This window comes from Pseudorca crassidens, chromosome 4 (assembly GCF_039906515.1).
Source record: "Pseudorca crassidens isolate mPseCra1 chromosome 4, mPseCra1.hap1, whole genome shotgun sequence".
Lineage (NCBI taxonomy): Eukaryota > Metazoa > Chordata > Mammalia > Artiodactyla > Delphinidae > Pseudorca > Pseudorca crassidens.
This window is the reverse complement of record NC_090299.1, coordinates 7,060,210-7,081,580: the sequence shown is the minus strand read 5'-3', so window position 1 is coordinate 7,081,580 and position 21,371 is coordinate 7,060,210.

The following is a 21,371-nucleotide window of genomic DNA, read 5'->3' as shown; positions in this document are numbered from 1 at the left end:
TCATGTATCAATATGTTCATTGCAGCTCTATTTACAATAGCCAGGACATGGAAACAACCTCAGAGTCCATCAACAGATGAATGGATAAAGAAGATGTGGCACATATATACAATGGAATATTACTCAGCCATAAAAAGAAATGAAATTGAGTTATTTGTAGTGAGGTGGATGGACCTAGAGTCTGTCATACAGAGTGAAGTAAGTCAGAAAGAGAAAAATAAATACCGTATGCTAACACATATATATGGAATCTAAGAAAAAAAAAAAAGGTCATGAAGAACCTAGGGGTAAGACAGGAATAAAGACACAGACCTACTAGAGAATGGACTTGAGGATATGGGGAGGGGGAAGGGTCAGCTGTGAGGAAGTGAGAGACTGGCATGGACATATATACACTACCAAACGTAAAATAGATAGCTAGTGGGAAGCAGCCGCATAGCACAGGGAGATCAGTTTGGTGGTTTATGACCACCTAGAGGGGTGGGATAGGGAGGGAGTGAGGGTGGGAGACGCAAGAGGGAAGAGATATGGGAGCATATGTATATGTATAACTGATTCACTTTGTTATAAAGCAGAAACTAACACACCATTGTAAAGCAAATATACTCCAATAAAGATGTTAAAAAAAAAAAAATCTCCACAATCAACGTGATGTACCCTGCATCTGTGGAATACCTGACTAGACAATGAATCATCCCAAAATTGAGGCGGTGGACTTTGGGAGTAAGTGTAGACTTGGGGTTTGCTGTATGTGAATGACTGGTTTCTGGTTTTATGTTTATCTGAGTTTAATATTTAGAGTTTATTATCATTGATAGATTTGTTTATTGATTTGGTTGCTCTCCTCCTTTTTTTATATATATAATGTATATATATTTTTCCTTTTTCTCTTTTTATGAGTGTATATGTGTATGCTTCGGTGTCTGGTTTTGTCTGTATAGCTTTGCTTTTACCAATTGTCCTAGGGTTCTGTCTGCCTGCTTTTTTTTTTTTTTTATTAGTATAATTTTTAGTGCTTGTTGCAGTTGTTATCATTGGTGGATATGTTTTTTGGTTTGGTTGCTCTCTCTTTCTTTCTTCTTTTTTTATTACATTTTAATTTTTTTTACTTTTAACATTTTTTTATTTTAATGAATTGACTTCTTTTTATTTATTTATTTACTTTCTTTCTTTCTATTCTTTCACCCTTTTCTTCCGAGCCATTTGGCTGACAGGGTCTTGGTGCTCTGGCCGGGTGTCAGGCCTGTGCCTCTGAAGTGGGAAAGCCAAGTTCAGAACATTGGTCCACACAAGACCGCCCAGCTCCATGTAATATCAAATGGTGAACACTGTCCCAGAGATCTCCATCTCAACGCTAAGACCCAGATCCACCCAACAACCAGCAAGCTACAGTGCTGGACACCCTAAGCCAAACAACTAGAAAGACAGGAACACAACCACACCTATTAGCAGAGAGGCTGCCTAAAATCATAATAAGGTCACAGACACTGCAAAACACAGCACTGGATGCGGTGCTGCCCACCAGAAAGACAAGATCCAGCCTAATCCACCAGAACACAGGCACCCATCCCCTCCACCAGGAAGCCTACACAACCCACTGAACCAACCTTACCCACTGGAGGCAGACACCAAAAACAACGGGAACTACAAACCTGCAGCCTGTGAAAAGGAGACCCCAAATGCAGAAAGTTAAGCAAAATGAGAAGACAGAAACACACAGCAGATGAAGAAGCAAGGTAAAAACCCACCAGACCAAACAAATGAAGAGGAAATAGGCAGTCTACCTGAAAAAGAATTCAGACTAATGATGGTAAACATGATCCAAAATCTTGGAAATAGAATGGAGAAAATATAAGAAATGTTTAACAAGGACCTAGAAGAACTAAAGAGCAAACAAACCATCATGAACAACACAATAAATGATATTAAAAACTCTTTAGAAGGAATCAACAGCAGAATAACTGAGGCAGAAGAATGAATAAGTGACCTGGAAGATAAAAGAGTAGAAATAACTACCACAGAGCAGAATAAAGAAAAAAGAATGAAAAGAATTGAGGCCAGTCTCAGACCTATGGGACAACATTAAACAACATTTAAATTATAGGGGTCCCAGAAGAAGAAGAGAAAAAGAAAGGGACTGAGAAAATATTTCAAGAGATTATAGTTGAAAACTTCCCTCATATGGGAAAGGAAATAGTCAAGCAAGTGCAGGAAGCACAGAGAGTCCTATACAGAATAAATCCAAGGAGAAACACACCAAGATACATAAGCAAATGATAAAAAATTAAATACAAAGAAAAAGTATTAAAAGTAGCAAGGGAAAAACAATAAATAACACACAAGGTAATCCACATAAGATTAACAGCTGATCTTTCAGTAGAAACTCTGAAAGCCAGAGGGAGTGGCAAGACATATTTAAAGTGATGAAAGTGAAAAACCTACAACCAAGATTACTCTACCCAGAAAGGATCTCATTCATATTCGACGGAGAAATTAAAACCTTTACAGACAACCAAAAGCTAAGAGAATTCAGCACCACCAAAGCAGCTATAGAACAAATGCTAAAGAAACTTCTCCAGGAAGGAAACACAAGAGAAGGAAAAGACTTAAAATAACAAACCCAAAACAATTAAGAAAACGGTAATAGGAATATACATATTGGTAAATACTTTAAATGTAAATGGATTAAATGCTCCCACCAAAAGACATAGACTTGCTGAATGGATACAACAACAAGACCCATATATATGCTGTCTACAAGAGATCCACTTCAGACCTTGGGACAAATACAGAAAGTGAAGGGATGGAAAAATGGAAATCAAAAGAAAGCTGGAGGAGCAATTCTCAAATCAGACAAAATAGACTAAAATAAAGACTATTACAAGAGACAAAGAACACTACATAATAAGCAAAGGATCAATCCAAGAAGAAGATATAACAATTGTAAATATTTATGCACCCAACATAGGAGCACCTCAATACATAAGACAAATGCTAACAGCCATAAAAGGGAAAAACTGACAGTAACACAATCATATTAGGGGACTTTAACACCCCACTTTCACCAATGGGCATCATCCAAAATGAAAATAAATAAGGAAACATAAGCTTTAAATGATAAATTTAAAATGATGGGCTTAATTGATATTTATAGGACATTCCATCCAAAAACAACAGAATACACTTTCTTCTCAAGAGTTCATGAAACACTCTCCAAGATAGATCATACCTTGGGTCACAAAGCAAGCCTTGGTAAATTTAAGAAAATTAAAATCCTATCAAGTATCTTTTCTGATCACAATGCTGTGAGAGTAGATATCAATTACAGGAAAAAAAATCTGTAAAAAATACAAACACATGGAGGCCAAATAATGCATTACTTAATAACCAAGAGATCACTGAAGAAATCAAAGAATATCTAGAAAAAAATTACAATGAAAACATAATGACCCAAAACCTATGGGATGCAGCAAAAGCAGTTCTGAGAGGGAAATATCTAGCAATACAATCCTACCTCAAGAAACAAGAAAAAATCTCAAATAAACAACCTAACCTTACACCTAAAGCAATTAGAGAAAGAAGAAGAAAACCCCCAATGTTAGCAGAAGGAAAGAAATCATAAAGATAAGATCAGAAATAAATGAAAAAGTATGAAGGAAACAATAACAAAGATCAATAAAACTAAAAGGTGGTTCTTTGAGAAGATAAACAAAATTGATAAACCATTAGCCAGACTCATCAAGAAAAAAAGGGAGAAGACTCAAATCAATAGAATTAGAAATGAAAAAGGAGAAGTAACAACTGACACTGCAGAAATAGAATGGATCATGAGAGATCACTACAAGCAACTATATGCCAATAAAATGGACAACCTGGAAGAAATGGACAAATTATTAGAAAACACGACTTTCCAAGACTGAACCAGGAAGAAATAGAAAATATAAGCAGACCAATCACAAGCACTGATTTTGAGACTGTGATTAAGAATCTTCCAACAAACAAAAGCTCAGGACAAGATGGCTTCACAGACGAATTCTATCAAACATTTAGAGAAGAGCTAATGCGTACCCTTCTCAAGCTCTTCCAAAATATAGCAGAGGGAGGAACACTCCCAAACTCATTCTACGAGGCCACCATCACCCTGATACCAAAACCAGACAAAGATACCACAAGGAAAGAAAACTACAGGTCAACATCACTGATGAACATAGATGCAAAAATCCTCAACAACATACTAGCAAACAGAATCCAACAGCACATTAAAAGGATCATACACCATGATCAAGTGGGGTTAATCCCAGGAATGCAAGGATTCTTCAATATACACAAATCAATCAACATGATAAGCCATATTACCAAACTGAAGGAACAAACCCATATGATCATCTCAGTAGATGCAGAAAAAGCTTTCAACAAAATTCAACACCCATTTATGATAAAAACCCTCCAGAACGTAGCCATAGAGGGAACTTACCTTAATGTAATAACGGCCATATATGACAAAGCGACAGCCAACATCATTCTCAATGGTGAAAAACTGAAACCATTTCCTCTAAGATCAGGAACAAGACAAGGTTGTCCACTCTCACCACTATTATTCAACATTGTTTTGGAAGTTTTAGCCACAGCAGTCAGAGAAGAAAAAGAAATAAAAGAAATCCAAATCAGAAAAGAAGAAGCAAGCTGTCACTGTTTGCAGATGACATGATATTATACATAGAGAATCCTAAAGATGCTACCAGAAAACTGCTAGAGCTAATCAATGAATTTGGTAAACTAGCAGGATACCAAATTAATGCACAGTAATCTCTTGCATTCCTATACACTAGCAATGAAATATCAGGAAGAGAAATTAAGGAAACAATCATATTTACCATTGCAACAACAAAAAAAATAAAATACCTCGGAATAAACCCACTTAAGGAGGTAAAAGACATGTACTCAGAAAACTATAAGACACTGATGAAAGAAATCAAAGATGACACAAACAGATGGAGAGATATACCATGTTCTTAAATTGGAAGAATCCACATTGTGAAAAAGACTATACTACCCAAAGCAACCTACAGATTCAGTGCAATTTGTATCAAATTACCAATAGCATTTTTCACTGAATTAGCACAAAAAATTTTACAATTTGTATGGAAACACAAAAGATCTCGAACAGCCAAGCAATCTTGAGAAAGAAAAACGGAGCTGGAGGAATCAGGCTCCCTGACTTCAGGCTATACTAAAAACTACAGTAATGAAAACAGTATGATAATGGCACAAAAACAGAAATATAGATCAATGGAACAGAATAGAAAGCCCAGAGATAAACCCACACATATATAGTCAATTTATTTTTGATAAAGGAGGCAAGAATATACAGTGGTGAAAGGACAGCCTCTTCAATAAGTGGTGCTGGGTAAAACTGGACAGGTACATGTAAAAGAATGAAATTAGAACACTCCCTAACACCATACACAAAAATAAACTCAAAATGGATTAAAGACCTAAATGTAAGGCCAGACACTATGAAACTCTTAGAGGAAAACATAGGCAGAACACTATGACATAAATCCCAGCAAGATTCTTTTGACCCAACTCCTAGAGAAATGGAACTAAAAACAAAAATAAGCAAATGGGACCTAATGAAACTTAAAAGCTTTTGCACAGCCAAGGAAACCATAAACAAGATGAAAAGACAACCCTCAGGATGGGAGAAAATATTTGCAAATGACGCAACTGACAAAGGATTAATCTCCAAAACTTACAAGCAACTCATGCATCTCAATATGAAAAAAACAAACAACCCAAACCAAAAATGGGCAGAAGACCTAAACTGACATTTCTCCAAAGAAGATTTACAGATTGCCAACAAACACATGAAAAGATGCTCAACATCACTAATCATTAGAGAAATGCGAATCAAAACTACAATGAGGTTTCACCTCACCAGTCAGAATGGCCATCATCAAAAAATCTACAAACAACAAATGCAGGAGAGGGTGCGGAGAAAAGGGAACCCTCTTGAAATGTTGGTGGGAATGTAAACTGATACAGCCACTATGGAGAACAGTATGCAGGTTCCTTAAAAAACTAAAAATAGAACTACCATATGGCCCAGTAATCCCACTACTGGGCATATACCCTGAGAAAACCATCATTCAAAAAGAGTCATGTACCACAGTGTTCATTGCAGCTCTATTTACAATAGCCAGGACATGGAAGCAACTTAAGTGTCCATCCAAAGAAAAATGGATAAAGATGTGGCACATATATACAATGCAATATTACTTAGCCATAAAAAGGAATGAAATTGAGTTATTTGTAGTGAGGTGGATGGACCTAGAAACCGTCATACACAGTGAAGTAAGTCAGAAAGAGAAAAACAAATACCGTATGCTAATACATATATATGGAATCTAAAAAAAAAATAAAATGGTTCTGAAGAACCTAGCGGCAGGACAGGAATAAAGACACAGATGTAGAGAATGGACTTGAGGGCATGGGGAGGGGGAACGGTAAGCTGTGAGGAAGTGAGAGAGTGGCATGGACATATATACACTACCAAATGTAAAATAGATAGCTAGTGGGAAGCAGCTGCATAGCACAGGGAGATCAGCTCAGTGCTCTGTGACCACATAGAGATGTGGGATAGGGAGGGTGGGAGCGAGACACAAGAGGGAGGGGATATGGGGATATGTGTATATGTATGGCTGATTCACTTTGTTATATAGGAGAAGCTAATGCACCATTGTAGAGCAATTATACTCCAATAAAGATGTTGGAAAAAAAAAAAAAAGACAGTGGGTTTGAGTCCCCTCCTAATCAGGGATCATGGGTTTAAGTCCCAATCTGAGGTGTGAGTGGGTTCAAGTCCCACCCAAGAAGGAGAGTGCAGCTTCAATGAGATATAGAAATAACATGTCACAGAATTCAACATCCATTCATAAGAACTGTCATACAACTAGGACTAAAAGGGAATATTTCCATTCTGATAATGGGCATCTTTGAAAAACCTACTTCTAACTTTATACTTAGTGGTGAATGACTGACTGTGTTCCCTCTAAGTTGAAGAAGTCAAGGATGTCCATTCTTACCACTTCTGTGTAACATTTCTCTGGAGGTTCTATCTAGTATAACAACGGAAAAAAACCCAAGAAGTTCAAAGAATGCTTATTGCAAAGGAAGATGTAAAAATATTTTCTTTCACAGAAAGCAAGATTCTATAATTGATGGAATACCCAAAGACACTGAAGAAAAATCAACCACATTTTCCTACACTGGGAAATAATCAGTAAATGAAAAAAAAAGTATTTAAACTAGCATTAAAAATGCAAAATAATTTGGGATAAATTTAACACCATATGTGAAAAAACAATTTACTGATAATTACAAAACATTTCTGACAATAATTTAAGACTACTTAAAATTGGGAGAGACAAACCAATTTCATGGGTTGAAATAAATGATACTGTAAAGGTCTTATTTTTCCCCCAATGGGTCCATATATTCAGCATAATCTCAATTAAAAAATCCCCAAAATCTTTTTTTTGGTTTTGTTTTGGTAGAAGACGATAAACTGGTTCTAAAGTTTGTAGGAAGTACAAAGTCACAAAAAAAGCTAAAATAAAAATGACATATAACAAAGTTGGAAGAGTTACGGTAATACATTTTAAGACACATTCTTAAGGTTCTAAGTGGTGTGGTATTCACTTAAGGACAGACTTGCAGCTCAAATGAAACCATTCAAAGAGTAGAGAAATACACTATTCACCTCTGCTAAAATCCACCTGTGTCATCTGCTCAATTCACTAAAAAATAAACCTTTCCAAAATCATGTTAGTTGATTTTTCACAGTTCTGTGTGGACAAAAAATAGTCTTTTTACTAAGTAGTGGTGGAATGGTGGAATGGATATCCAAAGAAATGTATCTTAACCATTTCCTCTTTCCAAACAGTTATTAACTCAAATGGAGTCATACACTTAAATATAAAAAAGATAAAGATGTAAAAGTTCTAGAAATAAATATAAGAAAAAATTTCCCCCAACATAGGACAGACAGGAAAGGCAAAGATCTTAAAAAGAACTCAAAAAACAAAAGGCATAATATATACATATATTTGTATAATATATATTTATATATATATCTGTATAATTGGTCCTCCATATTACATGGGTCCATATCTGCGAATTCAACCGTGGCTCCAAAATATTTCTTAAAAATCCAGAAATCCCCCAAAGCAATACTTGAATTTACATAGGATGTGTGTAGATTTCATGCAAATGCTACGCCATTTTACGTAGGAAACTTGAGCATCCACGGATTTTGGCATCCACAGGGGTCCTGACACCAATCCCCCATACATACATACATTCGTCCCTCAGTATATATATACTATAAACTCACAATATAAAACTGTGCAGTAAGAAAGAATATGGATATACACAACAACGTGGATAAATCTTAAAAGCATTTTGCCAAACAAAAAAAGCCAGATACAAAAAAAAATACATACTGAATTATTCTATTCATGTAAAATTCTAGGTCAGGCAAGACTAACCTACAGTGACCGAGAGCCAATCTGTGATGGCCTGGAGCCAAGGATAGATGGGTGGGTTTAGTGCAAAGCAGCACAAAGGAACTGGGGGGCAATGGAAAATAAAAATCCTATCAGTATATATCCTGATGTGTGGTGATTACACAGATACTAACATTTTTAAATATATGAACTAAAAATTGAGTGCATTTTATCATATGTAAAATGACATAGATTTAAAAAGTAGGTGTGCAACAGCTAAATAATTAAATAATGCTCAAACTCTGTCACAGAACAATTAAGAATTTGTGGTGGTAAAATCTGTGCCTCAGTATTTTCTACAGAGCTTCTGGGGGAAATTCTAATATGTAGGCAATGTTTAAAATACCTTGTTTAATGGAAATGAGGGTGTCATTTCTTGTAGACTTCTAATGTTCTACTTAAGTATTGCTTTACTAGTAAGTGATGTAATCGTTATTTTTACTTTGTTTTGTTTTTGTGTTCATAGACCTAACTCAGCAAAGATGAAGCTAACTCAATTATAAAAATCTCCTGAGGATAATCTTAGCAGTACAGAACATCTCAAAAACAGAGGAAAAAAAGTTGATATCCTTTCATACTAGAGAGATTCTTTCAACTTGCCTCTAAGCAATTCCAAAACAATGGCAGTAAACATTTTAAGAGGGGCTGATTTATTTAACTAGTTTTTACACAGTCTGTTGTGCTCCAAAGTATTTCAAACAAATAACACATTTGATTAGTGTGCACACTCTAAACAAAAGTCTGAAAGAGGAAAAAATATCAGGGTCCCAATGAGAATCTATTCTTGGACATTCGGTTGTCATGAGCTCTGCATTGAGCAAAAACGATCAATAAAATAAACATGTGAGAGATAAATTGAAGTAACAAAGAGTAGACAAATCTGATTATGGACTCTCTTCTTCCAGGAGATTAGGAGATTCAAAACTGACTGATGCCTCTTACCTCTTTCCTACCACCTCTGTTTGTGTCATGGTTAAGAGTATGGGATTTGGGGCCAGATATCCTGGATTTTAATCCCGTTTTCATCACTTACTAATCAGGTGGCTAAGTGCAAGTAAACTCATTTCTCTGGACTTCATTAGTAATCTTGGATAAAAATAATTGCTATTAGATAATGTGAAGATTAATTGAATTAATGCATGTAAATTGCCTAGCAATTTTAAATTAAAATTAATTTTAAATACCATTGATGTAATTATATTTCAAAATTTGTCCCTTGTTAATGATCATACAGGATGGAGACAGTGACTTTTTTTTTTTTTTTTTTTTTTTTTTGCGGTACGCGGGCCTCTCACCGCTGTGGCCTCTCCCTTTGCAGAGCACAGGCTCCGGACGCGCAGGCTCAGCGGCCATGGCTCACGGGCCCAGCTGCTCCGCGGCATGTGGGATTTTCCCGGATCGGGGCACGAACCCGCGTCCCCTGCAGCAGCAGGCGAACTCTCAACCACTGCGCCACCAGGGAAGCCCGAGACAGTGACTTTTATATCACCTAAATTCACATATGGCATGATAAAATAAGAACTATACCTATTCAAATAAGATGGCAATGTACAGCCATTTAATATTAATCCAAGTAATGAAGAAAAGATAGTCTTTTAGATCTAAAATATATTGTTACAAGATTGCAGTATTGGGAGAGGAAGTTCTGCTTTCAAGAAAATGACTCCCAAAGCTTGTATAGAGAAATCTGGTCTCCCATCCTGAGGTAGTAGGTCAAGGTTGGCAAAAACATGCCAGGCCTGTTGCCGTTATCCCCTCTGCCCATCTAAGAGGTTATGAAACTGTCCTACTGTGTCTTAAGACAGTCCAAAAAACTTTCTTATTTGAAAGCTCTAGGCTGTCCCTTCTATTGAAGTTGACATTTCTGATAAATTGCTATAAATGGGTATAGATGATTCTTATAGCTATAATCATTATTAACATTCTTGCTTCTGTAGATATAAATATGAAAACAACATCCAATGATGTTTAACTTGAAAAGTACAATAAAAACAACAAGAAAAAGATTAATATGGTCAGTGTATGTGGGGAGAAGGGGTATATGAGAATTCTACTTCCTACTCAATTTTGCTATGAACCTAAAACTGCTCTAAAAAAATAGTCTGATGATTAAAAAAAATTTAATAAGATGTAAATATACGTGTGAACAAATAGTAAAAAAAGATGATTTTGTGTCAAACTAATATAAATTATAATTAATTGAAAAGGATAATGTAGAAGAAAGATGTCACGGATAATTGAGCTCCAATGAAAAGAGTAAAATAACAACTAGATTAAGATACCGAGAGATGAAAGAAAAATAATCTCATGAGATAGTCACAGTTGGAAAAGGGACAGTATGCCAGGGCTTCAAACCTTTTCTCAGAGACAACCAGCCCCTCTAAGCTGAAAGAGATGGCAGGATCTGTAGACTTCGAGATTAGAGTCCACCCAAGACTTAAGGTTGAAAGCAGATTTTTCTCCATCTGGAAAAGTAAAGAGCTAAGAGCAAAAACGTTTGGCCTTTAAAACCCTTATGTTCACATTTGTAAGCTTGAAACTTCAGATATCCAGCCATCGTGTAAATGGTGAAGCAGGGCAGACACCTCTCAGGTGTCCTCAGAGCTCATCTCTCTGTGCTCATGTCTGGTCACTCCACAGTGGCGAAGTATAAGCATCAGCTCTTTCTATTATATAAACTCAAAGGTACACAGTTGAACAATCAGATTTGAGTGCTAGTTTCTAAAAAACTAAGTAAACAAAAAGGTATTTTCATTTCTTTGATTATCCTTATAAAATGTCGTGAACATTTATGTCAATTCAAGCGGTTGATTGATTTTTTTTAATTCTTAAATACAGCAAAAATAAAACTCTTCTGGTTCTGTTTAAATCTACTCTCGTAAACAAACTGTTCCATTTATAACTCATTCAGTGCCTTTTTCATACACACGATTATTATGTCTAAAATAAGATAATCCATATGAAAAGCAGATTTTTATTGCTTTGGGTATATTTGCCAAATGATTTTAAAAAGAAGAGTATAATGGGTTAGATGGGTTTATGGAGCAAATAACTTACTCTTGGCAACAGGATGCTAAGAAAAGGCTGGTTTAAAAGTTAAGAAGCTCACAATGCCAGCTCAGAATTTATAGCTAACAATTTTATAGGCCAAAGCCACGACACAGGCATCCTTATCCTGCAGTGCCAACAGGATTACCCTTCCAAGCATTATCCTAATGTGGAATTAAACTGTCAAGTTGGCTTGCTTGCTGCATAGACTTGTGCATAAGATGAATGTAACTCTGGGTAAAGTTCAATATTGCTCCATCTGTTAAGCACCTTTTTCTTCTAGAAGTACAAAAACTGTAAGCACACACAGGCATACAATTCCTATTAAGTATTGAGCCATTGTGGGCTGACATTGAAAAACATGAGGAGAGCAACCCAGATCAATGTTAATTATAAGTACAAAATTTTCTATTTCTTAAAACTTCTATTCCTTAAATTTTTTTCTAGTTCTTAAAAAGCTGATGTAATTTGAATTATTTAACCATCATCAGAAAAGCCAAATATAAATCATACAAAATTGGGAAATGGATACAAGAATTTGCTGTGCATGTCAATCTCTAATAGCAATAAACTTATCTCCATAGCTAAACTTCTTTTCTTTGATCATTAGAAACTCTCTGGATGCTTTTAATTATTTTATGTTCTGTCCATGACACAAAATAAGTGGTTGGTAGAATCACTGCATTTTAACCATGATGATTATGGAAAATTACAAGGAAAGGAGATTATTAATTATTGAAATAGCAGTTGCCTGATAGTTTACTAATGTGAATCACACTGAACATAGAAAAAAAAAAAATAGCTAAAAAGTACCTAGTTTGTATAAGAGGAGAGACATAGAAGAGGCAGCATTTTAAGGTAGTGGAACTACAAGTTTTAAAACTGCTTCTTTGGGGAGAAATTTGTAATTAAGACTTTTTCCATAAATACTTAGGTAATATTTTTTAATTGGTGTTTTTTGTTCTATTTCTTTCTTTTTTAAAAAGAAAAAGATTCACCCTCACCTCACAAAGATAATAATTTAGCTCTAATCCAATATAAGTATTTTCTATATATTTCCTTTAAATTGCTTCTAAGGAGAGATTAGCATAGCTTAGTAGATAGCTGGCCCTTATTTTTCAAGAAAAACACTATGCTAATGAGTATTTTACATGGTACTAACTCAAGAGGTAAAGCTGGCTTTTTTCTCTTTCCTCATCTTTCTTACTTTTAGGAGAAATATTACCAAGTAACAGGAATTTATGTAATTGCATACTCATAACATGTTTCTATCCATATTTAGGTAAAACAAATAGAAGTAATTATGTAGATCTAGAGAACAGATTCTAAGGAGAATTTTGTGACTAAATTCTTAAATTTTCAATCATAGGACCTGATTTATGAACCAATCAATTACAGAGTGCATAGGGATTAGATTTTTTCTTCTGAGTATTACAACAAAGTGATTTTTTAGCACATAAGTTAAAGGAAAAGTGATTTATATACATTTTAATGTATTTTTTCTTATTCATAGGTAATGCAATATACTATGTACATATAAAATCATAAAATCAATGATTGGAAGCGACCACACAAACTGTTTAGTGGTTAACTCTAGGGAGGAATATATGATTGAGAACAGAAGGTAATAAAATGTGTGTGTGTAGGGGGTGGGTAGAGGGGAGTGCTGTATTGTATTGTCTATGTAGTATAATTACATTTTATGAAACAATAGTATACAAAATGTTACTTTTTTATTATCAAGACTTTCTGAGTGTAATACTAGCAGACCAGCTCCATTGTATATTGTGCTTTTATGATTGCCACAGACTAGCATCAGCTAACCTGGTAAACAGCAATATCCACTTCGCTCTTTTTTTTTTTTTTTGCAGTACATCTTTTAAACCAGACTGTTTTTAATGTGTATTGGAATGTCCAGGAAATTTTTTTATAACACCTGTGCTGTTACTTTGACATTCAATGTTTTTATAACCCAAAAATATTTTTATCTTATGGCAATATCATCTAGGAATTAATTAAATAGTAGACTCAGTGCTAGTTCAGAAAAGTGCTGCCAGGCGACACAAACCTTGGAATTCAATTAGGTATGCTAAATTTCTATGAAGAAGGTCAAGCTTTTAATTTAGATAGCTTTATTTTAGATAAAAAAAATAATTAGAGAAAAAGCACATCTAGGAGATGTGCTGTGATTAGAAATATCTATATTCTAAGACTGCATTTCTCCATTTCCTAGTCTACAGGAAAAAAAATATTCTTGAATTACTTTAGGCTTGAATTATGCAAACTTTCAATTGCATAATATCGCCAGAAATGAGTTAGTATTTTCCATTTCTCTAAGTCTATGCCTGCCTTGGGTAGATCTTCCAGTCATTAACACCCCAATAATCCTTCATAGTCCATTTGGTCAAGCAGTTTTCTCTCTTCATACGTATATTTTTTCCTGTTTCTGGAAATGTGGCTACTTCTGGTTTTCTCTGCTCTAGAGAGCCTGTCTCTTGGCCAGAGAGGAGGAGAGAAAAGGGTGATTGTTATGTGGTCATTTCATTGATGAATAACACCCTTAATTAGGGCTCTGTTGGCATTTAAGTGTGGCTATTCTTCCTTGCATGAAACATGCCAGACCATTTCAGAAAGTTTAGTTTTTCTCCCCACCACAACTCCTCCACCTCTGCCCAGATAACTGCCAGTAGAACCTTGCCAGGTATTGTAACACCAAAAATCACTCTGACACATTTCCACACGACCACTGGGGACAGGCACTGCCTAGGAAAGGGAAACAGCAGGGCAGCATCCAGTTTCTTGATCTCCTGGAGGTACTGTGTTTGGTTTTTCTGCTTTTATATCATTTCATTGGTTGATTTTTATCTTAGTTGGGCCCTTTTAATACAAATTTGAAGAGATGAAAATTACATTACATTGATGCTTTTCATTAGCACATCTTTTATTAATAGAGTTTAAATATACCATAATCTGTACTAATTCTGTAAGTATTTTGTTCATATTTTTGCCTGTGTTTTACTTATTGGCTTTCCATATTTGATCAACTCTCTGTGTAGAAGGATTACTCATAATCCATCTGTTTTCAATGCAGCCATCATAGTGATGTTTCTAAAACATAAATTGCATTGTAGTGCCATCCTGGCTTAATTTTTTTCACCCTCACATTTAAAACAAAATCCAGGGAGTTCCCTGGTGGTCTAGTGGTTAGGGTTCTGTGTTTTTCACTGCCATGTCTCGGGTTCAGTCCCTGGTTGGGGAACTCAGATCCTGAAAGCTGCATGGTGTGGAAAAAAAAAAAAAATCCAAACATCATGACATGAAGGTCCTCACCACACCATTCTAATCCTTCCCTGTCTCATACTTGCCCAAATTTACCAATTCTGCTTCCCACATCAGGTTTATTTCAGTTACTGAAATATGCCAATGCATATGTGGAATTTTTCTTACCCTGTCCCTTTGTCATGGAATCTGCCTTCTTATCCTATAAACTAAATATTTGTGTCCCCTCAAAATACATATGTTGAAGCCTTATCCTCCAATGCAACTGTATTTGGAGATAGAGCCTTTATGGAAGTAATTTATGTTAAATGAGGTCATAAGGGTGGGGTCCTGATCTAAGATGATTAGAGACCTGATACAAGGAGACATCAGAATTCTCTCTCTCTCTTTTTCTTTCTCTCTCCAAGAACAGAGGAAAGGCCATGTGAGGACACAGCAAGAAGGTGGTCATCTGCAAGCCAGGAAGAGAGATCTCACTGGTAACTGGGTCAGAACCTTGATCTTAGACTTCTAGCTTCCAGAACTGATAAAAATAAATTTCTTATGTTTCAACTGTAATATTTTGTGATGGCAGCCAGAGCAAACCAAGACACATTTTGGTACCATGAAATGAGGTTGCTGCTATATAACAAATACCTACAAATGTTAAGGCAGCTTTGGAAATGGCTAAAGGGTAGAGGGGTTGGAGAAGTTTTGAGATGTATGCTAGAAAAAACATAGATGGCTGGGAAGGAACTGTTCATGGAAATATGGATGTTAAAAGTGATTCTGGTGAGAGCTCATAAAGAAAAGAGGAGAGCTGGAGAGAAAGCCTCCCTCATTAGAGAACATATAAGTAATCAACAGAATATTAGTGGAAATATGGTCATTAAAAGCCATTCAGTGAGGTCTCAGACAAAAACAAGGAATAGGTTATTGGAAACTGGAGAAAAGATAATACTTGTTATAAAGTGGCAAAGAACATAACTCACTTTTGTTCTTAGTGTTTTGTGGAGGACAGAGACTGTGAATGATGGCATTGGATATTTAGCTGAGGAAATTTCTAAGCAAAATATTGAAAGTGTGGTGTGGGTCCTCCTGATGGCTTACGGTAAAGCGCAAGAGGAGAGAGGTAATTGAAGTAATTATTAATTATTTAATAAGTATTAAATTAATTATTAAACAAAAAGGAACAAAAACTTAAAGGTTGGGAAAATTCTCATTCTGTCCTTATTGCAAAAAATGAGAAAATGTGTTGTGAAGAGAACACCACGGGTGTGGCTGGACTGCCACAGATAAAGAGATTATGGGATTATATGAGCAGAAACACTGCCAGTTTGAACTGAAGGGGACAAGATAGGACAATTAAGGGAAGGCTGTAGGACTTTATATTCTACAGCATTGGTCCCCAACCTTTTTAGCACAGGGACCGGCTTCATGGAAGACAATTTTCCACGGATGGGGGGGGCGGGGGCGGGGTGGTTCAGGTGGTAATGAGAGCAATGGGGAGCAATGGGGAGCGGGGAGCGGCAAATGAAGCTTCCCTCCCTCCCCCCCACCCGCTGCTCACCTCCTGCCGTGCGGCTCCATTCCTAACAGGCCCCAGACCAGTACCAGTCTATGGCCCAGGGTTGGGGGTTGGTGGCTACAGGGTGGGCTCCCTGGTGGTCCAGTGGTTAAGACTCCACGCTTCCACTGAAGGTGGCACGGGTTTGATCCGTGGTCGGGAAACTAAGATCCCACACGCTGCAAGGGATGCGGTATATTCTACAGGATGGGGCCACAGAATGACCCCAAAGGTGATTCTGCAATCATCAGGGCTGCCACTCTCACCACAGGTCCAGGGGCAAGGCTGCTTCTACCCCAGTTTCAAAGGGTGGGGCCACCTTCAAGGTTTCAATATGCCAGGCTGCCACTAAATAGAGCCTTGGGCCACCTGGAGTCTTGAGGGTAAGGCTGCCTGGTGCCTTAGGGGTGGAGCCCTGCCTGGCAGAGCCCTGTGTACAGACAGCAGTCCCAGGGGGTCCAGAAGATGGATTTCAAGCTAAATAAGATTATTCTTAAGCCTTAAGACCTAATATTATCCGTCTTGCTAGGTTTTGGACTTGCTTGGGACTCATCCTTCCTTCCTTCTTTCCTCTTTCTCCCTTTTGGGCTGGGAGTGTCTATCCTATCAACTTGCATTTTGGAAGCACAAATGCAAGTTGATAGGTTTTACAGGTTCACAGCTAGAGAGGAATTTTGCCTCAGGATGAACTGTACCTTGAGTTTCACGAACACCTGAATTAGATATTTACAACAGACTTTAGATTTTTGAGTTGATGTTGGAATGAGTTAAAGTCTTTTGCAGCTGTTGGAATGCCATGAATGTATTTTGTATGCAAGAATGACATAAGGTTTGGGGGGCTAGGGGTAAAATGTTGCGGATTGAATGTCTGTGTTCCCCCCAAATCTATATCTTGATGCCCTAACCCCCAATGTGACTGTATTTGGAGACAGATCCTTTACAGATGTAATCAAGATTAAATTAGCTCATAAGAGTGGAGCTCTGATCCAGCAGGATCAGTGTTTTTCTAAGAAGAGACATGCAAGAGGTTGCGCGCTCTCTCTGTCTCTCTTTCTCTCTCTGTCTCTCTCTTCTTGTGAGCACACAGCAAAAGCCCTGTAAAAATACAGCAAGAGGTGGCTGTCTGCAAGCCCTCGACAGAAATCCAACAGGCAAGAAACTTGATCTTAGAATTCTAGACTTGAGGACTATGAGAAACAAATTTGTTGATTAGGACACCCAGTGTGGTGTTTTGTTATGGCACCCTGAGCAGATTAATATAGGTGGTGACTTAAATACCATCTCCTCACGACAGCCAATGGTAACCTTTAAAAGTACGACTTCCACCCTACAACACATACACACACACTCCGCTGTTGCCTCCTACTCTGTGTATTTCAGAGTACTGATCACTTATTAGGATTTTAATTTTAAAATATTTTGAGCTTTTATAAAATTTATAGCTTCATTTTCTCATTTGTCTTTGATCTAGACTGCCAGCTCTACATGAGAAAATTATTCTTGTTTCATTCATGTTCCTTTGTGACCAGACTTAAGACTTAGACTGTGTACATAGAGCTGCTTAGTAAATATTTTCTAGTAATTTATACAGTTAATATTTATTGACTTACTATTTACCAGGTACTGTCAAAATACTTTACAAGCTTTCTCATATTTATTTTTCCAAGAACTATGTTGCGTAGGTATTATTCTTTAGAGATGAGGAAATTATGTGTCTAGCCTGGGATAAGAGTTAGTATCAAAGGAGTTGAGATTAAAAAATGGAGTCTGAGGCTTCCCTGGTGGTGCAGTGGTTGAGAGTCTGCCTGCCGATGCAGGGGACACGGGTTCGTGCCCCGGTCCGGGAAGATCCCACATGCCGCGGAGCGGCTGGGCCCGTGAGCCATGGCCGCTGAGCCTGCGCGTCCGGAACCTGCGCTCCGCAGCGGGAGAGGCCACAACAGTGAACGGCCCGCGTACCGCAAAAAAACAAAACAAAACAAAAAAATGGAGTCTGTCTCCAAATTACTCTCAACCATGACAACATGTTATATTTTTTCTGAGTAATGAGTAAATTACTTGAATAATAAATATCATCTTGTTGACTGTAACATTAGCTGGAAATATTTTCCCACATTTCCCACCCACATTTACATTTTAATTAGTTTACTATGATCCTTTTAATGAATTTTATTTTAAAAAGTAGTACATACACTCAGTTAAAAAAAAAAAATCAAATAGAACCAATAAGCCTGGTAATGAAGTGGTCTTTTTCCCACTACTTCCTAGTACTCCCTAATCCCATTGCTTTGGCTTCTTTTTTCTTTTTTTGCTATGTCCGCTTATATTTACCTGTGTATACATAACATGTATACCTATACTGCTATATCTAGATGTACAATTTTTATAAAGTATATATTGTTTTTTATTATGGTGTGTAAGATTTATATCTCTAAAACAAAAGCCCTTTCCATTGTTCTCTTTCTTTCCACTCTTATAATAAGCCCATTATTATAAGCCCATTGTTATATTCCACTCTTATTATAAGCCCATTACCACAAAATTTGTTTAAATACGCAGTATATACTACTATGCAACTACACTCATCATTCAATGCTGAGCCAAGTATTATACATCAGTAAGCACCCTTAAAAAAAGTTCTAACTTTTCTGAAATAAATAGTTGCCCCAGTTTGGAATTTGTATTGTTTTCTAATAAAATTGCTTCTTCTTCTGAAGCAGTCCACTGGATTCTAAAAAGTCTCTGAGTGGCATTTTCTGCATGTTCAAACCCATCAAAATATCTATCAATTCATTATTTTCAAGGTGACCTCTATCCTAAGCCCTGCTCCTTCTGCACCCACCTCCATGTGGGTGGCACTACTATACAACTCTCCCTGAGACTTCCTTTCACTATCATCCTTCTGTTAGAACTAACTCTGGATCTTCTGCTTTCTGGAATGGAGGTCTTCTTTTTTTCTTGCTGTACTCTCTAGACTTTTAGGGACCACAGCCTCCAGTAGTTTCCATAAAAGGCATGGGAGGTAATATTTTGAGAAGATGCATGCCCACCAAAAACATCTTGGTTGTATCATAATTCGACACCCTTATTTTGCCTTGGCATAGAACTCAGGGGAGAGGGATAACCCTTTTTCTTAGTAAACGAAGGTATTACACTCTTATCTTCTAGCTTCCATATATTATTGTCAATCTAATGCAGTTCAGCTTGATCATATCTTTATCCACGATGTTCTGAAATTTTATAATGTAGTTTTATTTTGAGTCTTTTTCATTATTGCTGTATACTCAATGGTCCTATTAAGGTGAAAACTCAAGTTCTTCAATTCTGAAAAAAATTCATTGTCTATAATTAATGTCTTTCCTCAAAATCTAATTACATTTGGTTACCTGTTAAAAAGAAGCAACCTATTCATGTTAAAAAGAAGCAAAGTGCTAAATGGAAGTTCTGTTTAAATTGGCAGAACTTGTCTAATGGTGTGTATTTTAGTTTTTGTTTCTTACTGTCACACACCAAATTATCACAAGTTTAGTGGCTTAAAAAAACTCCATTTTAATCTCACAGTTCTGTAGGTGAGAAGTCTGGGCATGGTTCAGAGGAATTTTCTGCTCAGGGTTTCACAAGGCTGAACTGAAAGAGCTGGCCAAGCTGCATTCTCAGCCAGAGGCTCAAATGAGCTATTTTCAAGCTCATTCAGATGAGTGGCAGAATTCAACTGTAGAAATTCTCACAGTTACAGGACTGAGGTCCATGTTCTCCTTGCTGCTTGCTGGTCAGGGGTTGTTTTCAGATCCTAAAGTCTGCATTCAGGTTCTTAGAAACATGGCGCTCTCCATAACATGGCAGTTTTCCACTTCAAGGCCCAAAGGGATATGTCTGCTTTTGTTTTAAGTCTCTTCTAAGGGCTCATCTGTTTAGGTCAGGCCCACCCCAATAATCTCCCTTTTTATTAACTCAGAGTCAACTGGTTAGACACCTAATTATATCTGCAAAATCCTTCCACTTTTACCAAATGAGGTGACCTTATAACTGGAGTGATAACCCGTCCTATTCACAGGTCCCTCCCATGCTCAAAGGAGGGGATTATTTGAGGCTGTGGGTCATCCGGAGTCATCTTAGAATTCTGTCTACCACAATGTGGACCACAGTATCATAACAAGTCAATAATCCAGGCCATTTTACTGTGGAACTGTACACTCCACTGAGATCATGCTTTCTCTGGTGTTGATTAGTTTAAAGGAAGGACTAGTTCAATTTTGTCTCTTGCAGGGTGGGAGTTATAACTCGAATTTTTAAAATTCTTGGAAGTTAGCAGGAAACTTTGGCTGGTTTCCTGCTAATCACCAAGTAGACTTCCATTTAATCAACCTTATTAAACCTGGTACTCCCTTCCACAGTCGTGCCTTATGTACCAGAATTTACCATCCCTCCATAGAGTAAGCCATCTATCTTCTGACAAAATGGCAATAGATGGTTTTTGTTTTGTCCCATTTTGTTTTGAGTTAGGAGAGGGAGAGGACATTTTGGAATCTAAGTTGTCCTTTTATTGACTTTCAATTATCCATCCACCTGTTTTCAATCCTACCTACATTCTATCTTATATCACTTGTCCATTTGCCTGACTGCTTTCAAATTTTTACCAGATTCCATCTGCTATGATGTTCTTTCTTCTCTTTTATTCTTGCATTGTGTCACTTTTACCATGTAACAAATTAGTTCAAGTTTTAGCAAGTTGAAACAGCAAACGTTGGTCATCTCTTGGTTTATGTGGGTCAAAAATTCAGAGGTAGCTTAACTGAGTGGTTTTGGCTCAGTGTACCTCATGAGGTTGTGGTCTGGATGTTGGCCAGTACTGCAGTCATCTTGACTGGGCTGCAGAGTCTGCTTTTAAGATGGTTCACTTCCATGGCTGTTGGCAGGAAACACCAGTATCT